This window comes from Hemitrygon akajei, chromosome 23 (assembly GCF_048418815.1).
Source record: "Hemitrygon akajei chromosome 23, sHemAka1.3, whole genome shotgun sequence".
In the NCBI taxonomy this organism is placed as follows: domain Eukaryota; kingdom Metazoa; phylum Chordata; class Chondrichthyes; order Myliobatiformes; family Dasyatidae; genus Hemitrygon; species Hemitrygon akajei.
The window spans coordinates 24714412-24735274 of NC_133146.1; the positions used below are offsets into that span (position 1 = coordinate 24714412).

The following is a 20863-nucleotide window of genomic DNA, read 5'->3' on the forward strand; positions in this document are numbered from 1 at the left end:
TGTGGGAGGAGCCACAGGAGCAGTCAGCGGGGTGGGCGGGGGGGCATGTCCAGACAGGTATATGTAGTTCACCACAGTTCACCAGCTTGATTCCAGAGATGAGGAGAGATTGAGTCATCTGGAACAGTACTCACTGAAATTCAGAAGAATGAGAGGAGATCTTACAGAAAAATATAAAATTAAGAAAGGGATAGGTAAGATAGAGACAGGAAAGTTGTTTCCACTGGTAGGTGAGAATAGAACTAAAGGGCATAACTTCAAGATTTTGGGGAGTAGATTTAGAATGGAGATGAGGAGGAACTGATTTTCCCAGAGAGTGGTGAATCTGTGGATTAATCTGCTCAATGAAGCAGTGGAGGCTACCTCAGTAAATATATTTAAGACAAGGTTAGGTAGATTTTTGCATAGTAGGGAAAGTGAAGGCTATGGGGAAAAGGCAGGTAGATGGAGCTGAGTCTTATTGAATGGCGGAGCAGGCTCGACGGGCCAGATGGCCTACTCCTGCTCTTATTTCTTAAGTTCTTATGTTCTGATAAAACAAAAATCAAGCGAATAACCAGAGATTTTTTTCCAGGGTGGAAATAGCTAAGATGAGGGCATAATTTTAAGTCAATTGGGAGAAAGTATAGGGGATAATGTCAGAGGTAAGTGTTTCACACAGAGAGTGGTGAGTGTGTGGATCATTCTGCCAGGGGTGGTGCTAGAGGCAAATACATTAGGGGCATTTAAGAAACTCTTAGATGGGCACATGAATGATAGAAAAGTGGAAGGCTATGTTGGAGGTAAGGGTTAGATTGATCTTAGGGTAGATCAAAATATTGGCACAACATGGTGGACTGGAGGGGCTGTACTATGCTGGAATGTTCTATGTTCTACATCTCATCAACCACCCACTCAGTCCTTCCAGCATTTTATATGTTTCCATAAAATCACCTCCCATTCTTTTTAGACTCCAAGGAACATAGACCTCAACAATTCTCCTTTTCTTTATGCGTCATTCCAAGAATCCACCTGGTGAACATTTTCTTCGCTGCTCCAATGCAAAGATATCTTAAACATAGCATACAAGTCTGTATGTGATCATTTAGACGCAGTCTCACAAGTGCCCTGTAAGTTTGCAGCAACGCTTCACAGATTTAAATCCATAAACCTTTGCAATAAAGGCCAACATTCCGATTATTTCCTATTTCTGTGTGCAAACTTTTGTTTCATGGACCAGATGCCTCAAAACCCTTTATCTGGCAACATTCAGTTTCCCAGGATTTAAATAATTTTTTAAAATTTCATTCTTTCTGCCTGCTGCCCCCCCCCCAATGGACCCCCTGTAGTTTGTGTACCGTCCCAGCCGCTCAACAGACGACGCCATTGCCATCACCCTCCACCTGGCCCTAACCCACCTAGACAAAAAACACACGTACGTTCCAATGCTGTTCATAGACTTCAGTTCAGCATTCAACACAATCATCCCTCAGAAACTGATTGGAAAGCTGAGCCTACTGGGCCTGAACACTTCCCTCTGTAACTGGATCCTAGACTTCCTGACTGGGAGACCTCGGTCAGTCCGGATCGGGAGCAGCATCTCCAACACCATCACACTGAGCACGGGAGCCCCCCAAGGCTGTGTGCTCAGTCCACTGCTGTTCACTCTGCTGACCCACAACTGTGCTGCAACACACAGCTCGAACCACGTCATCAAGTTCGCCAATGACACGACCGTGGTGGGTCTCATCAGCAAGAACGACGAGTCAGCTTACAGAGAGGAGGTGCAGCGGCTAACGGACTGGTGCAGAGCCAACAACCTGTCTCTGAATGTGAACAAAACAAAAGAAATGGTTGTTGACTTCAGGAGGGCACGGAGCGACCACTCCCCGCTGAACATCGACGGCTCCTCGGTAGAGATCGTTAAGAGCACCAAATTTCTTGGTGTTCACCTGGTGGAGAATCTCACCTGGTCCCTCAACACCAGCTCCATAGCAAAGAAAGCCCAGCAGCATCTCTACTTTCTGCGAAGGCTGAGGAAAGTCCATCTCCCACCCCCATCCTCATCACATTCTACAGGGGTTGTATTGAGAGCATCCTGAGCAGCTGCATCACTGCCTGGTTTGGAAATTGCACCATCTTAGATCGCAAGACCCTGCAGCTGATAATGACGTCAGCTGAGAAGCTGGGGTCTCTCTTCCTGCCATTACGGATATTTATACTACACACTGCATCTGCAAAGTAAACAGCATTATGAAGGACTCCACGCACCCCTCATACAAACTCTTCCCCCTCCTGCCGTCTGGGAAAAGGCACCGAAGCATTCGGGCTCTCACGACCAGACTATGTAACAGTTTCTTTCCCCAAGCTATCAGACTCCTCAATACCCAGAGCCTGGACTGACACCTTACTGCCCTATTGTCTTGTTTATTATTTATAGTAATGCCTGCACTGTTTTGTGCACTTTATGCAGTCCTGGGTAGGTCTGTAGTCTGGTGTAGTTTTTTTTCCTCTGTGTTTTTTACGTAGTTCAGTCTAGTTTTTGTACTGTGTCATGTAACACCATGGTCCTGAAAAAACGTTGTCTCGTTTTTACTATGTACTGTACCAGCAGTTATGGTCGAAATGACAATAAAAGTGACTTGACTTGACTCTTCCAAAGTAGAGAAACTTGCATTTCCTCACATTGTGTATCTGTCTACTAATTTAACACGCAGTGTTAAATCCATATTCCATCGTATCCTGAACTGTTCACACACAAAGAATTGCTCTTGGAGTTACTATAACTGTACCATAGAAAATGTGACTGCCAATATCTGCTGAACAAGCTGCTACGAATTGGAATGGGCCTATTACCAGATAATCTCGATGATGGGGACACAAAGAAAACTTTCCTAATGTTCACAGAACATCGAACATAGAACAGTACAGCACAGTACAGGTTCTATGGCCCATGATATTGTATCAACCTTTTAACCTACACTAAGGCCAATCTAACCATTCTACATATCGATGGTTGCACCAAGGCCTGGTATGGAAAAGCCTTCAAAAAGTAGTGGATACGGCCCAGTCCATCACAGGTAAAGTCCCCCCACCCCATTGAGCACATCTATGCAGAGCGCAATCACAGAAAAGAAGCATCCATCCTCAAGAACACCCACCATCCAGGCCATGCTCTCTTCTTGCTGTTTCCATCAGGAAGAAGGTACAGGAGCCTCAGGACTCACACTACCAGGTTCTGGAACAGTTATTTCCCCCGAACCAAATGGGATAACTTCACTCAACTTCTTTCATCCAATCGCTGAAATGTTCCTACAACCTATGGACTCTTCATCTCCTGTTGTCAATATGTATTGCTTATTTTTATTATTATTTCTTTTTTTCTTCTCTTTCGTTTTGTATTTGCACAGTTTGTTGTTTATATCTGCACATTGGCTGCTGTCTGTCCTGTTGGGGGCGATATTTCATTGAGTCTATTGAGTTTCTTGTATATACTGTGATTGTCAATAACAAAAAGAATCTCAGGGTTGTGTGTGGTGACATCTATGTACTTCAGTAATAATTTTTCTTTGAATTTTGAATTTCCCTCCTAAATACCCCTCTAATTTTCTATAATCTGTGAGTTTTTTTAATGCCCCCAATGTCTCTACCATCACCCCGGCAATGCATTTCATGAAACCACCACTCTTCGTAAAAAGAACCCTCTGACATCCCTCCTGTACTTGTCTCCAATCACCTTAAAATTATGCTTGCTCTTTAGCCATTTATGCACTGGGGAGAAAGGTTTCGGGCTATCTACTCAGTTGGTGACTTTTATGTTGTACAGTTCTATCAAGTCACCTCTCATCCTCCCTTCCAAAGAGAAAAGCCTTAGCTCACTCAACCTATCCTCATAAAATATTCTCTCTAATCCAGGCAGCATCCTGATAAATCTCTTCTGCCACCTCTCTAAAGCTTCCACATCCGTCCTATAATGAGCGACCAACTGAACACAATATTCCAAGTGTGATCTAAATCTTACTGATTTGATACACCACAGACAGCTATGTTGGCAGCAATCTGATGCTAGGTGACTTCTGGCTGCCCGAGGAAAACGGCATCTGTCCAAGTGACAGTCAGCTGCGATTTCATTGGGGCAACCTGAGACTCCACTCTGGCACTCTGGGCCCAAGACTTCCACTTTTACCTTGCCACAAAGAAAGTTAAAAACCTGCTCTATCAGTCATTGTATGCAAGGTGGTTGAGGTTGAATGGCTCTGAAATACTCATTACCTCATGACTGGGTAGCCAGAAGGTGGTGAATTTATGGAATTTGTTACCACAGGCAGCTGTGGAGGCCAGGTTGTTGGGTGTATTTAAGCCAGAGATTGATAGGTTCTTGATTGGACATGGCATCAAAGGTTACAGGGAGAAAGCCAGGAAATGGGGTTGAGGAAGAGAGAGAAAAAAGGATCAGCCATGCTTGAATGGTGGAGCAGACTCAATGGGCCAGATGGCCTAATTTTGCTCCTGTGTCTTATAGGCTATGGTCTTATGGAATGTTTCACTGCTCTGCTTCATTGGGATATGAGCTCAGTGAGCCCTTTGAGACTTCTCATGTGTTGTCAGACTATATGCAAAGAAATATAATTCAGCCATGATCAAATGGTGGGGCAGACTCGATGGGCCAAATGGCCTAATTCTATTCCGATGTTTTACGGTCTTAGTTCTTTGTGGACTGCTGCAGTTTTCCTGGCCATATACCGGCATCAAATGACAGCACAGGCTCGATGGGCCAAATGGCCTACCATCTTAATTTTTCATAGACTTCTGAAGTTTCCCTGGTGTTATGCCTTCTTACTGTAGTCCTGGTGAGCTCTCCAGCGCAAAATGTATATGTGTCCTCTTCTCTGGCCTAAATTCCACGTGCCCAGTGGGCAGACAAAGCCACAGGTTATGCCTTTCCTTTCAAATGCAGCACAACAGAAAGGACTCATCAGGACTTGGCAGTTTCTATCCCCGCCCTGCTCCAATAGATAATGATATGCATGTTTTAAATATGTGCATATTAGAATTAACATTGGTTATACAGTACTTAGAAGTTCTGTGTAGTATGTCATACCCTAAGACAATCATGACATTATAAATGCAATTTTGCTTTACAGTTCTGTTCTCCTCCAGGCAGCTTATTAAGACAATATTAGTTAAAAACATGAAGTAAATCTAAAACTACCAACTCCTCTGCTTTGTACAGTCTTGTGTGGATTGTCAAAATGTATTAAATCATTATGACTCAAAAGAAAAATATTACCTTACAGATTATCTGGAAATGTGATTTGGCCATTTTAATGAACTTTCTGATCTAATGCCTTTCAAAACTGTTGGACATTTCCAAAACCCTTTAGCTCCCGTGTAGAAGGTTCAAGTTTAGTTACCTTCCGTAAGGCAGAAAAAGCAGCAAGCCAATCCATGTATAGCAAGGTCTCATGGAGAGCAATGTGATAGTAATCAGTGATTGATGTTGGTCAGGAATAATTATGGGCCAGAACACTAGGAAGAATATCTTGATCTTCTGTGAAGGCTGTATGGGAATTTTTTTACTCTCAGGGAGGGAACCGGTAACTGGCAACACGTTATAACCAAATGTTTTATTTGTAAAGCCAGTTAATTACATTAGAAGCTGCAAATTAGTGCCAGCGTCTATCTAAATAGATAATGGATTCCAGTCAATTGTATGATGAACACTTTGCTGCACAGCACTCCATCAGCAAGTACTTCCAATTTTCCTCTTGTGAAGAGGTCTTATTTGAATATAATCAAATGCAATCCATAACATTACCTGCAAGTACAAACAGGTAATTTACGCAGGATTTCAAATTAACTGTTTGGGACCTCATGCCATCTTTCCACTGAATGCGGCCATCCTTTGGGCCAATAGACGTCTCTGGAAAGCTTCGTAGGCTTGGTCCGGCTTGCTGGGGCACACATGATGTCACAGTGTATCGGTTGTTGTGAGTGACCCGTGATCTTATTGTCATGTAAGACCATAGCTCCTGATATTTAATGAGAGAACTAGAACCATGGTAGGAAATCTGTCACTGATTACCTTCAGACAGCAATAGTTTGTAGACGCATATTGTTTCTGAACTGACTTTTGATACTACATTGCTACTCAATGATGGCACAGTTTTGATCTAAGTGTGCAAAGATGGAGGTACAGTATTGGTGTTTCCGTGGAGATACTGACACGGTATCGATACTCTTGAGTAATGATGGAAAGACAGTGTAAGTACCACACTCCCCCACACCCCTCCGTGTAGGAATACTTAGAGCATGTAATTATGCCAGTATGGAGATAACATCAATGTATTGGTTCTGCCAGGTGGCTTCTGTTATGAGCTTCTTTTCCATTCCTGGAGGCTGTTTGCTAATTCCAGTGACTGTGATGCATGAAGCAATAACTTAGTTAAATGATCTGTTTTGTAACAGTGTAAGAGCTACAGGCTTGTCATGGGATGCAATAAAAACAAATCTCTTATGTGTGAACAGAAACATCACAATAAGTTATGGATGAATTTAATTGTTTCATTAAAATATATCTAAATCACAATCTTCAATAGTTTTCCTCATCACTTGTAGCAAATACATCTGCAGGTTTGAGTAAAGATGGCATTTAGCGTTCAGGTCGTGGGGAAAGATTACTTTCCAGTTAATTTAATTGCATATGCCAATTAGGTTAATTACAGTCGTGTATCATCCTCCATATGGTGTCCAAATTAGTAATGAAAATGTGAAAACTGTTATTTACATCCCTTCATTATGCCACACTCCATCTTGAACAAATTCCTGATATAACAACAGTGTCAACATGATAAGCTGTGCAAAGGAGCAAGAGTAAGAGAAATTACTCTTCATAGCTTGTTGCCTGTCTTCGTACATTTAGACAGGTTGCTGCCTAAATCCAGATGTTTTGTCAGCCTGTGATCTGCCTACAGAAATTTAAGCAGCACACTGTGTCTCCAGAGATTCAGTCAGCCTGCTCTCTGTCTTCAGATGTCTATGCAGCCTGCCGACTGTCTCCAGACATGTATTCAGCCTGCTGCCTGTCTCTGAGCATTATTGCAGCCTGACTTCTGGCTCCAGACATGTATGGAGCCGGCATTCTGACTCCAGACATTTTTGCTGCTGCTTGTCTGATTCCAGACATTTTAATTCAGCTTGCTTTTCATTATCCAGACATTGGGTATCTTCAGACACTTTTACTATCAGGTCTTGGTACCAAATATCTTTGCAGCCCCTCACTGGCTCCAGTTTGTTAGTCAGAGTCATGGAACACCACAGCACATCTAGTTTCTGATAAACTATTTATTATTCACCCCACACCTGGACCAGAGGCCTTTATACCCCTCCCCTTAGAGTCGTAGAGCACTACAGCATAGAAACAGGCCCTTCACCCCTTCTACAAGACAAACTGTTACTCCACCTGGTGCCATCGCTCTCCATTCTCCTCCCGTCCACAGACCTATCTAAACTTTTCTTAGATGTTGCAATCAAACCTGCATTCAGCACTTCCACTGGCAGCTTACCCCCCATCCCCTGAGCGAAAAAGATCCCCCTCTGGGAAATAATTCACCTTTCACTCTTAACCTATTCCCTCTAGTTCTAGTCACACCTGGCCTCAATGAAAAAAGCCTACTTGCATTTACCCTATCTATACCCTTCATAACTTAGTCTAGCTCTATCAAATTTCAAAGGTTTCAAGGTTTCAAAGATACACTTAATGTCAGAGAAATGTATACAATATACATCCTGAAATGCTTTTTCTTTGCAAGCGTCCACGAAAAACAGAGGAGTGCCCCAAAGAATGAAAATCAGTTAAATGTTAGAACCCATGTCCCCTCCAGTTCCCCACTCCTACCTGTAAGTGGCAAAAAGCAATGATCCCCCCTCCCCCCACCAGCAAAAAGAGCATTGGCACCCACCACCGAGCACTCAAGCGTGAGCAAAGCAACAGCAAAGACACAGACTTGCAGTTACCCCGAAGACTACTCGTTCACCCGGTATTCAACATACCTTAGGCTCTCTCTCTGTCCCGAATAAGGGAGAAAGAGGTGTCTCTGTTTCTGCTCATCCTCCTGCACTTTCGGGAATAAAGTCCTAACCTATTGTAATGAGCTCTTCAGCCTTGTGTGGGGCACGAGAGAGAGTTGGGCCCCAAGGTTTCTCAAGCACCTGAATTGGGTAATTTATGTTAAATGTGTTTTTAATTGTTTAGAGTTCCCTGTGTTTTTCACAACCAATTTGCTCTTTGCAATCTGGTCTCATTGCACTTTCTGTTTAAACTTGTTAAGTTGTTTTTTGTTAGGCTCAGGGACTTCATGTTGCTTGTATTATTTAAGTTGACGCCCAATTAACACTAATCGTGGGGTTCTAGTTTTGAGAATGGTACTTCTGGTGGTGCTGTGCAGCTGAATCCCCAATGTTCTTTGAAAATTATTATTAATAAACTCTCGTTGCCGTCTCTACATTGGAGTCTGCCTTTTCCCCACACTTGGGTTCCGGTATTGCCAGCGCACGTTGTGCCAGAAGAACCCAGCCAAGTAATGATCCCAGACGGGCTTGAAGAGTGGTGTTTTGACTTCGGTCGGCTTTAGGTGAGAAGTACATTCATTCTCCTCGCCAAAAAGTAATCCGCTGATGGGGTAGACCTGCAGTACTTTAAGTTCTTAATGTCTAGCATGATCTTGTGATCATAACAAATACATAGGACAATGGCACTTTTTGTGAACCCAATAGATGCAGCTGCAATCAAATGCACTGCCATCTTACCAGAACTTTATCAAACATGTTTATCGATAAAATTTGCTTAATTCAGTAAATCAGCATTCAAGACAATAGTGTAAACTTTGGAAGAACTTGCCTTTTCTTGATGTTGTTCCTTGCGAGAAATGTTATGCCTTTGTTAATGTCAAATCAATGTTTGAAAGGACACTATTGGGAATAATTGAAATAAGATTACACTCCAACAATTGCAGTGGGATGGACTAACCTTTTACAATACCTAACTCCGGTCTATCTGCTCTGATGAGTCATGCTAATGGTAGCAAACATTCCAGTGTGCAAGTGTCTCCTGAAACAGTAATTTGAGTTTGCAACCCTGAAGAGCTCTGTTCCTAAAACTGACCCCTGGCTGAAGTGTGCAAACACACAAGTAACCCTAACAAGAGTAAGCTGTCATATATTTAACCTCGTGTTGAAAGTCATGGTACAGACTGGGAAAATTGAACTTTCAGGTGACAATTGAAACAGATCTGCAGAGAGCCAGCTAGCTCAGCGATAATATGAGACTGTTTCTGCTGTCTCAACCTGTAAAACTAAGAGTACACTCTTCTATATTCTAATTGCCTCTGGAAAATAGTGAAGAGTGAAACACCATGAGCAAGGTCCTTCCAGGATCATTCCATAGGTTTCACGTTCCATATTTGCAAGGACTCAAGCTTTTGGGTCTCAAGGCTATTTCCAGGTCCCAAAGTTTTTTCTGGGTCTCATGGCTTTTCCGTGTCTAAGCATCCCAGTCTAAGCATCAAGGTCTAAGCGTCCCAGTCTAAGTGTACCAGTCTAAGCATCAAGGTCTAAGCATCAAGGTCTAAGCATCATGGTCTAAGCATCAAGGTCTAAGCATCCCAGTCTAAGTGTACCGGTCTAAGCATCAAGGTCTAAGCATCAAGGTCTGAGCTTCATGGTCTAAGCATCAAGGTCTAAGCGTCCCAGTCTAAGTGTACCGGTCTAAGCATCAAGTTCTAAGCATCATGGTCTAAGTGTCCCAGTCTAAGTGTCTCAATCTAAGTATTGCAGATTCTTAAGGTCATCAGGTTTGACGAGGTTCTCCAAGTTTCCTATGGCCTTCCAGGGTTCAAAGGACTTCAAGGTTTCCCAGTGCTTTTCAATGTTCTCCCCTGTCTTGAGGACTCCCAAGACTGTCTCCTTATTCCCAAATCTTAGGGTTCCCTAGGTGTCTGTCTCTCTCTCTCTCTCTCCTCCTCTCTCTCTCTCCTCTCTCTCTCTCTCTCTCTCTCTCTCTCTCTCTCTCTCTCTCTCTCTCTCTCTCTCTCTCTCTCTCTCTCCCTCTCCCTCTCCCTCTCCCCCTCCCCTCCCCCTCTCCCCTCTCCCTCTCCCCTCTCCCTCTCCCTCTCTCTCTCCTCTCCTCTCTCTCTCTCTCTCTCTCTCTCTCTCTCTCTCTCTCCCCTCTCCCTCTCCCTCTCTCTCTCTCTTTTTTTTCCCCTGGTATTTTGATTTGTCCCTAGATCTCAAGTTTTAGGCCTTTGGGTGCCAGCCATAGGGAGTGGGAGATGGGGGGTACTATAATGAGCTCATCAGGCCTGTGTGGGGTGCCAGAGAGCATTGGGCTCCGAGGTTTTTTAGAACACATGAATTGGTTAATTGTCGTTCAACGAAGCCACACTTGGAGTACTGTGTCCAGTTCTGGTCACCTCACTGTAGGTAGGATGTGGAAGCATTGGAAAGGGTACAGAGGAGATTTACCAGGATGCTGCCTGGTTTAGAGAGTATGGATTATGATCAGAGATTAAGGGAGCTAGGGCTTTACTCTTTGGAGAGAAGGAGGATGAGAGGAGACATGATAGAGGTGTACAAGATATTAAGTGGAATAGACAGAGTGGAAAGCCAGCGCCTCTTCCCCAGGGCACCACTGCTCAATACTAGAGGACATGGCTTTAAGGTAAGGGGAGGGAAGTTCAAGGGAGATATCAGAGGAAGGTTTTTCACTCAGAGAGCGGTTGGTGCGTGGAATGCACTGCCTGAGTCAGTGATGGAGGCAGATACACTAGTGAAGTTTAAGAGACTACTAGACAGGTATATGGAGGAATTTAAAGTGGGGGGTTATATGGGAGGTAGGGTTTGAGGGTCAGCACAACATTGTGGGCCGAAGGGCCTTTACTGTGCTGTACTATTCTATGTTCTATGTTCTATGAGAGTCATTAATTGCTTGGAGTGTTTAAGCTTGGTAAGATTATTTTGATGAGCTCAGGGATTCTGTGTTACTTGTATTGTTGAAGCAGATGCCCGATTAGCACTAATCACGGGGTCCTGGTTTTGAGAATGTTACTTCTCACACTGTCGTTCTGCTAAGCCACCGATGTTGTTTTGGAATTATTATGAATAAAGCTGTCACCATCTCTACATCGGAGTCTGCCTGACCTCCAAACTTGGGTTCCAATATTGCCAGTGCTCATCGTAACACCTATTCAGTCTTTCCCTCAAGTCATCCTCAAGTCCCGGCAATGTCTTTGGAATCTTGTGTCCTTGTAGGTCCTCCTGTAGAATCTTTGGATAGAATTACAGAATGAGTTCAGCACAGAATAAGATCATTCAACTCAGCAGGTGCATGACAGCTTTCTGCAAGAGCAACTCACAAGTTTCAACCCTTGGCCTTTTCCCCGTGCCCTTGTAAATTTTCATCACCATATATTAATCTAATTTTCTCTTCAAGGTCACGTGAAATCAGCTTCCACTTCATCTGCAGGCAGAGCTCCAGAGCTTCCAACTACATACTAATTAAATATATTTTTCCTCATCCCTAGCAATTCTCACTCCCTTTATTTTGTACGTGTAATCTCTGGTGCGACAACCTCCCACTGCCCCCTAGGTCTAGGTGCCATGTTATTGTAGACACTTCCTTAGAATATCACCTCAGATTTCCCTTCTCCAAAGAAAACAGTCCCAGCCTCTCCAATCTGTTCTGGTATCTCTAGCCCTCATCTTTTGAGCCTTTCTCATAAAGTTCCTTCAGATCTTCTCCAGAGTCTCCACATCCCACCTATAATGAAAACAATACTTCAACTGAGGATCTGAGGTTTATGAATTCCTTGTATCAATGTCTTTTTCCTGTACTAAATCGTGCATGTTTCATTAGCTACTCTCTCAAACTTGTCCTGCTTCTTTCAACAACATGTGCACTATACCACCCACCCCACCCCCCAGTCTTTTTGCTCCTGTACGACTTCTAGAACTGGTTCCTCTACACTTTTTTTCTGTCTGGGTATTTATACAAAATGTGGACTGAGTGCAGTAATAGATTATAACACAGTGTTACTGCACCAAAGCCAAAATCAGTTTTGAGATGTTTTGAACTGCTCAGGGCCACAAACAGTCTTTCCAGGTGAAGCAACACTGCACCTCCGAGCCTGTCGTGATCATCTACTGTATTCAGAGCTCCTGGTGCAGCCTTCTCTACACTGGTGAGACCCAACTTAGTTTAAGGGTTTGCTTCATCGAGCACCTTCACTCCATTCATACAACAGACGGGACTTCCCAGTGGCCACCCATTTCAATTCACGTCCCATTCCCATTCCGACATGTCAGTCCGTGGCCTCCTCTACCGCCATGGTGACGCCACTGTCAGGTCAGAGGAGCACCACCTCATATTCAGATCCTGATAAAGGATCTCAACCCAAAATATTGACCGTTTATTCATTTCCGTAGATGATGCCTGACCTGCTGAGTTCATCCAGCATTTTGTGTGTGTTGCTCTGGAATTCCAGCATCTGCAGAATCTCCTGTATTTATCTCACATTCTGTCCAGGTAGCCCCCAACCTGATGGCATGAACATTGACTTTTCTAACTTCGAGTAATTTCTTCCCCCTCCTCTAATTCCTGCCCCATTATGGCTTCCCTCCTGCTCCTTCTTTTCTCCTCACTCCAGCCCTTCACCTCTTCCACCTTTCACCATCCAACTTCTGGCTTCAGCCCCGCCTTCCCCCTCACCTCGTTTCACCTATCTCCTCCCAGTTTGTACTCCTTCCCCTCCCCCCACCTTCTCATTCTGGATCTTTCCCTCTTTCCTTTCCAGTCCCAACGAAGAGTCTCGGCGCAAAACGTTGACAGTTTATTCCTCTCCATTGATGCTGCTGTTCCTCCAGCACTCTGTGTGTGTTGCCCAAGACTTCCAGCATCTGCAGAATCTCTTGTGCTAATGAATCCAGGTATTCCTTCACAGAGTTCCACACCAAAATCCCACCCTTTCTGTGTGGCGCTGTGTTTTTAATTCCACTCTCTGGAAATTCAAAGTAGCATTAGCCATAAAAGGGACTGAAATGTATTAGTGGAGTTTTAATCCTGTGGCTGTTTGTCCATTCACTAAACCCATGAAATTTAAACCTCTATTAAATCAATTGAGTATACAGTAGTTATGTAGCCCTTGTGACTTTTATAGAGATTAGTTGGACATGGATACAAATTAATACTTAACAGTTCCCTGTGACTCTGTGAGAAGTATCTTCAACCCAGCACTTACACGTCATTGGTCCTTTTGATGCACTGGAAAATTTATGTGATTTATCATGCTTGGCGCCTATTGATTTAAATCTGTTCCCCACTTTTTAATACTTCTGGCATGTAACCTAGATCGTGTCTATTTTATCCATACCCTTAATAATTCCATATATTGCAATTAAGCCTCCCTTCATTGCTGGAAAATAAATGTAGTCTAGCCAATCTTTCCACATAGTTAATATTTTCCAATCCTGGCAACATGCCTGTAAATCTCATAGAGCTCAGAAATCATCTCTTTGGCCTCCCAAGTCCAGGCCAATTGTCAAGCATCCATTTATATTAATCCTACACCATTCCCATCTTTTTCTCCACACATTCCTCTCAAATTGCTACCACAACCTCCTGTAGGGGCAATTAACTTCCCAATCTGCATGTGGTTTTTGAAGGGGTGACCAAGAGGGTAGATGAGGGTAATATGGTAGATGCTGTCTACATAGGCTTTAGCAAGGCTTTTGACATGGTCCTGCATGGCAAACCAGTCTGGAAGGTGAGATTAGATGTGATCTGAGGTAGTTATATACAAAATGGCTTGATAGAAGAAAACAGAGGGTAAAAGAGAAGTGTTTTTTCTCACAGGAAGCCTTTGCTTTTGGTGCACCTCAGAAATTGGCACTGGGTCTCCTGTTGTCTGTTTATATGTTAACGATTTGGATAAAAGTGTAGATGGCATCATTAGTAAGTTTATGGATGACATCAAAATTAGTGAAGATTAACCAAGATTATGATAGGATCAAGATCTAGGTAAAGTGGGCCAAGAAAGGGCAGATGCAATTTAGCTTGGACAAGTGTAAAGTGATGCATTTGGGGACTTTAAACCAAGATGGGACATACACAGTGAAAGACAGGGCCCCAGGAGTGTCGTAGAACAGAAAACCTGGGAGCAAAAGTATATAGTTCCCTTAAAGTGGTGACGCAGGTAGACAACCTGATGAAGAAGGTGTATGCACACTTGTCTGTATTGAATGGGGCATTGTGTAAAGAGTTGAGTCACCAAGCTTCAGCTGTACAGGACGGTCAGGCATCTCCTGGAGCATTGTGTGCATTTATGGTTGCCAACGATAGGACAGGTATAATCGTGGTAGAGGAGGTATAAAAAAGATTCACAAGAATGTTGTCAGGACTGAAGAGCTTGAGTTATGAGGAGAGAATAGCTAGGTTGGGACTGTTTTCTCTCAGAGTGAAGGAGGCCGAAGGGTGACCGTACAGAGGTTTATAAAATCATGAGGGACAGAGATAAGACTGATCTTTTTCCCATGTAGGAGATTCTAAAGAGCTGTAGGTAGATTTTTTTTCCAGTTTATTTATTGTTTCATCCTGCAGTAAGCAAGCCAGGCAGGATAGTAGAATGTTCCTCTTGAGGGACAGGGGAAGGCAGGGTGACCTCCAGTCTCCCTGACAACTTCACCTGCAAGAAGTGCAACTAGCTGAAGCTTCTAACACTCGGCCATAAGAAGTTGGAGCTGGAGTTGGATGAACTCCAGATCATTCGTGAGGTTGAGGGACACGGAGAGAGGTAGTTAAACCCCTGGTGCAGGGCACATGAAACTGGATGACAGTTAAAAGGGTAAAAGTCATTAACCAGACAGTGCACAGTACCCCTGTGTCCATCCCCCTCAACAACAGGTAGATCACTTTGGATACTGTTAGAGGGGATGACCGAGCAGAGGAAAGTCACATTGATCAGGTGTCTGGCACTGAATCTGTCTCTGTGGCTCAGAAGGGAAGTGGGGAGAAGAGGCGAGCTGTGGTGACAGGAGATTTGTTACTTAGGGGAACAGAAAGGAGGTTCTGTGGGTGAGAACAAGATTTCTGGATGGCATATTGCCTATCGGGTGTCAAGGTCCGGGACATCTTGGACTGAGTCCTCAGCATTCTTAGGACGGAGAGTGAGCAGCCAGAGGTTGTGGACCATATAGATACCAATGAAATAGGTAGGAAGAGGGATGAAGTTCTGCAAAGTGAGTTCAGGGAGTTAGGTGCTAAGTTGAAAGGCAGGACCTCCAGGGTTGTAATCTCAGGACTGCTACCTGGCCCATGTGTTAGTGAGGCCAGAAATAGGAAGATCATACGGTATAGGAGGGAGGCTTCTGATTTTGGGACCATTGGGTTCTCTTCCAGTGAAGATGGGACTTGTACAGAAGAGACAGGTTGCACCCAAGCTGGAGGGGGACTAATATCCCAGTGGGAGGGTTTGCTCGTACTGCACAGGGTGGTGAGGGGAAAGGGGTTAAACTAGAGTTGCAGAGGGATGGGAACCTGAGTGCCAGAACAGATAGTGGAGAGGTTGTGGAGACAGATGTTGTTAAGACTTCAGACAAAGTCAGGAAGGAAAAGGTCAAGCATGGTGGTGTTCTGAGTTGCATATATTTCAATGCAAGAAGCGTTGCAGAAATGACAAAGATAGATAGATAGATAGATAGATAGATAGATAGATAGATAGATAGATAGATACTTTATTCATCCCCATGGGGAAATTCAACTTTTTTTTCCAATGTCCCATACACTTGTTGTAGCAAAACTAATTACATACAATACTTAACTCAGTAAAAAATATGATACGCATCTAAATCACTATCTCAAAAAGCATTAATAATAGCTTTTAAAAAGTTTTTAAGTCCTGGCGGTTGAATTGTAAAGCCTAATGGCATTGGGGAGTATTGACCTCTTCATCCTGTCTGAGGAGCATTGCATCGATAGTAACCTGTCGCTGAAACTGCTTCTCTGTCTCTGGATGGTGCTATGTAGAGGATGTTCAGAGTTTTCCATAATTGACCGTAGCCTACTCAGCGCCTGGATTAACATATGGAACTCTGATACTGTAGCCATTAGTGAGGCTTGGTTGCAGGAGAGGCAGGACTGGCAGCTCAATATTCTGCAGTTCTGTTGATTTAGACATAAGATAAGACAGCAGGAGGGATTAAAAAAGGAGAGTTAGTATTACTAGTCAGGGAAAATGTCACAGCAGTCAGGACTGACTGGAGAGCTTATCTAGTGAGGCTTTATAGGTGGAACTGAGGAGTAAGAAAGGTATAACCACATTAATGGGATTATATTATAGACCTCCCAACAATCCACGGGATTTAGAGGAGCTAATTTGAAGAGAGATCGCAGGCTGTTGAAAGAAACATAAAGTTGTGATAGTAGATGATTTTAACTTTCCACATATTGACTAGAACTTCCCATAATGTATAAGTCCTAGATGAGAAAGAGTTTGTCAAATCTGTTCAGGAAGGTTTCCTTAATCAGTACATAGAGGTCCCAACGAGAGAGAGTGCAATACCTGATCTCCTATTAGGGAATGAGACAGGATAGATGACACAAGTTTGTGTAGTGACCAGAATACCATTAGTTTCAATGTAATTCTGGAAAAGGATAGGTCTGGTTCTCAAGTTAAGATTCTACATTGGAGGAAGGCCAATTTTATGATGGTATCAGAAAGGATCTGGCAAGTGTGGGTTGGGACAGATTGTTTTCTGGCAAAGGTGTTCTTTGTAAGTGGGAGGCCTTCAATAATGATATTTTGAGAGTACAGAGTTTGTTTGTTCCTGTCAGGATAAAAGGCAAGGCTAACAGGTTTAGGAAATCTTACTTTTTGAGGACCAGTGAGTCTTACTTTAGTGGTTGTTAAGTTGATGGAGAAAATCTTGAGAAGCAGGATTTATGAACAGTTGGAGAGGCATAATATGATTAGGAATAGTCAGTATGGCTTTGTCAAAAGCATGTCGTGCCTTATGAGCCTGATTGAATTTTTTGAGGATGTGACTAAACACATTGATGAAGGTAGAGCAGTAGATGTAGTGTACATGGATTTCAGCAAGGCATTTGATAAGGTACCCTGTGCAAGGCTTATTGAGAAAATAAGGAGGCATGGGATGCAAGGGGACGTTGCTTTGTGGATCCAGAACTGGCTTGCCCACAGAAGGCAAAGAGTGGTTGTAGACGGGTCGTATTCTGCATGGAGGTCGCCTGGAACTCTCCGGGGCGCAGGCCTGGGCAAGGTTGTATAGAAGACCAGCAGTTGCCCATGCAGCGAGTCTCCCCTCTCCACGCCACCGATGTTGTCCAAGGGAAGGGCAAGGGCGGATACAGCTTGGCACCTGTCTCGTCGTAGGAGTTGCCAGAACAAAGTTGAGGGCAACTTTGGACTGCCTTAGGGACTCCAGCTCAGGATTTGTCCTCAGGGTTTACTAGGCAGCAGAGGTTTGAAATCAGAGTTTTCCCTCTCTTAGATGGACTGCCTTCCCAGGCTGACGAGCTCCATCTACCCGAATATAAGATAGCTTATGTACACAGATTAATTGTATGTCCAGATAGTATATTATTAATTCATAATGCTGGAAACACTCAACAATCCAGGCAGCAAGGGTGACAAGACAGACAGTGCTAATGTTTCAAATCAGTACGACCAACAATTTTAGTTACTTTACCTAAAAATATTATATCCTGACCACAGGTTGTCCAGTACAGGCACTTTGGAGTGACTCCATGATGGCAGAAAAGTCATTTAGGAAAGATTTAACAATTATCCACCAGAATTTGGAAGAATGAAAAGACATTGAGACATGTAAAATTTTGACAGAGCTTTAAAGGCTGGGTGCAGAAAGAATGTTTTATTTTGGCTGGGTAGTCTTGACACAGGGATTGCTGTCTCGGGACATGGAGTAAGGCGTAAGGGCAAAGACGAGAAGTTTCTTCATTCAGAGATGTTCTGAAGGGACCTGCTGAGCTTTGTGTGTGTGTTACTCAGATTTCTAGCATCTGAGCATTTTCTCTTGTTTGTGGTTGCTCATCAGTCTCAGCCAGTTACGTTTCTTGCTCTCCCTTTGAAGTTGACTGAAACCCTGATTTCTGCTCTTTTTAAACTAACCAGGGCCCTGTTCCCAAGCTCTCTTTAGTGTTTGTTTCCCCCATTTCTTTTGAACTCACTTTATAACACTACTGTGTAATAGGGAGTGAATTGAAAGTGTTTTGGTGTGTTACTAGTGAATAACATCCAGCGGTGCAGAAAATCTGTCGGTCCAGCAACACCAAGGTCCTGAGACTCGGAGTTTCATTGTCACCAGGTCCCTAGACACAAATGGCAGGGAGGGACAGGAGAATGGTGAAGAGGCGAAGGATCAACCGTGATCATGGAAGTGCTAAAGAGGCCACGCATGTTCTTATTTTACCATATTCCTACGTACCTGTCTTTTCTCCACAGTTCTGAGTATGCTGGCTGGCTTTCAAAAATCCACCCATCACTGATTGCAATTAACAACTGACTCAGTATTAATACTTTTAGAGAGATAATCCCAAATTCCCATCATCCACTGTGCCTGTCCTTTAGACTTGAAAAGCCTGGCTCTAACATTTGGACTAGTTTCCAATCATTGGTACCCCGAAGAGCAGATATAAGATATAAGTACCTTCCAGGGACTTGAGTAGCCCTTCCAGATGAGGCAGAGATTTATATGCGCCTCCTCCTCCGTGTCATTTGCATTTGATGTAGGCTTCTCTACATCGGTGACACCAGACACAGACTGGGTGACCATTTTGCTGAGTGTCAGCCATGATCATTTGGAGTTCCCGGTTGCCAGCCATTATAATTTTCCTGCCCAGTCCCACACGCAGGGTGTCTGTCCTCTGCCCCCTCTGCTGCTGGAGTGAGGCCAATTGCAAACTAGAGGAACAGAACCCCATATTTCACCTCGGAAGTCTGCAACCCGATGGCATGAACATTGATTTCTTCAGTTTCAGGTAATCTGCTTCGGTTCTGTCCCTTTATCTCTCCTTCTGATCTACCCAGTCCTTTCTACACACTCCCAAATGCTCCTGACCCCACCCTCCCCAGCCCCAAGTTTCTTTCCCTTCCTCCACCCACATTCACTGCCAAATACCCACATACTCTTCTCATGGGGCTCCATTGGCCCTCCTCACCTCCTTCATTTGTTTCTGTACTCCATCCTCCTTTCCCATCAGATTCCATCCTCTAAAGCTCTTTGTCCCCTCCACCTCTCACATCCGACTCCTTGTCACTAGTCCCAATTTCCCTTCTCCATCTGTCCATCAACTCGTCCCCAGCTGGATCCACCTATCACATCCAACTCCCAGTCACTAGTTCCACCCTCCCCTTCTCCATCTGTCTATCAACCTGTCCCAGCTGGCTCCACCTATCACATCACAGCTCTTGCCCCACCCCCTGCCTTCACCACTTCATACTGCTATCTCCCTTCTTTACTCCTTCAGTCTACATGAAGTATCTTGACCCGAACACTGATGGCCCATTTCACTCCACAGATGCTGTGCGACCTGCTAAGTTCCCCCAGCAGTTGCTTTTCTTTGCCCCTTCCAGCATCTGCAGTTTTTTGAGTCGCTATATACCTTCCCAGTTCTGTCCCAGTTTGCATTTGTGGAGTAACGTTGTTTGTTTCTGAGGGCCCTAAATTATCAATTCAACTTGTGTTGATTTTGATCTCCCTGAAAAGTTTCTTCTTGTGTTCCCTTCCCTCAGCTCTTCCTGTGTTTTTGGCAACTTTTGCCTTTTTTTCTTGCGGTTAGCCTAACGCTGTCACAGAGCCAATAACCCAGGTTCAATTCCCGCTGCTGTCTGTAAAGAGTTTGGACGTTCTCCCCGTGACTATGCGGGTTTCCTTCGAGTGCTCCAGTGTCCTCCCACAGTTTGAAAACGTACAAATTAGCAGGTTAATTGGTCTCATGGGTGTAATTCAACAGCTCAGGCTTGTTTGTTTGGAAGGGTCTGTTAGCATGCTGTATCTTGATATAATTAAGTTGCCAGAGTCAACATTAGTTTTTGCTGCTTTGTATACTTTTTTCCCCTTTTGTCTTCATGATTTGCGCCGTTCTTTATCATCTGTGGCATTTTATTTAGTAACTGCTGCTCTCGTCCCTTAGGAATAAAATGGCCTTGAACACAGTGAATTTGCTTGTGAACAGCTCTCACTGCTCTGCTGTAATTTTACGTAGCTATTCATCCAGTTTGTCATGGACTGTCTCAGTTGCCATCACATCAGAGCCCCACTAACTAAATCCAGAACCTCAGCTGTTTAATTTTTCTCCTTTTCCGATACTACGTTGAATTTGATGACATTATGGCCAATGATAGATGAACGTTCATGAACCGTGAGGCTGTAAACTAAATGTGGCCCATTACTCATCACTTCATCTCAGCCTTTTCTCTTATTGGTTCCTGGACATAGTCTGACAGAAAAAGATCTTTCACACAGTCAGCAATTTTAAATCCAGCTTTAAAGCCAGACTGCATTTGTTACATGCTCAGTAAATTTCCATTTAATCGTTCTGAGATGGAGGCATAGTGGTTAGTACCATGCTTTACAGCGCCAGATGTGAAATCAGTCGGGTTTGGTCCCCGCCACTGTCTGGAAGAAGTTTGTACATACTCTTCTTGACTGCAGAGGTTTCCTCCGGGTACTCTGGTTTCCTCTCACATTCCAAAGGACTTGGGAAGCTATGGCACTCTGTGTTGACACCAGAAGTGTGGAAACACTTGCTGGCTTCCCTGCACAATCCTCGCTGATTCTATTTGACGCAAAACAA

At 43.8% G+C, this 20863-nt stretch overlaps 1 protein-coding gene across 6 annotated transcripts in view; it reads left to right on the plus strand.

Annotated features, from left to right (window-relative positions):
- Positions 1–20863, plus strand: part of LOC140715275 (catenin alpha-3-like) — a 1577100-nt gene that overhangs the window by 1486403 nt on the left and 69834 nt on the right. The gene's annotated exons all lie outside the window — the stretch shown is intronic.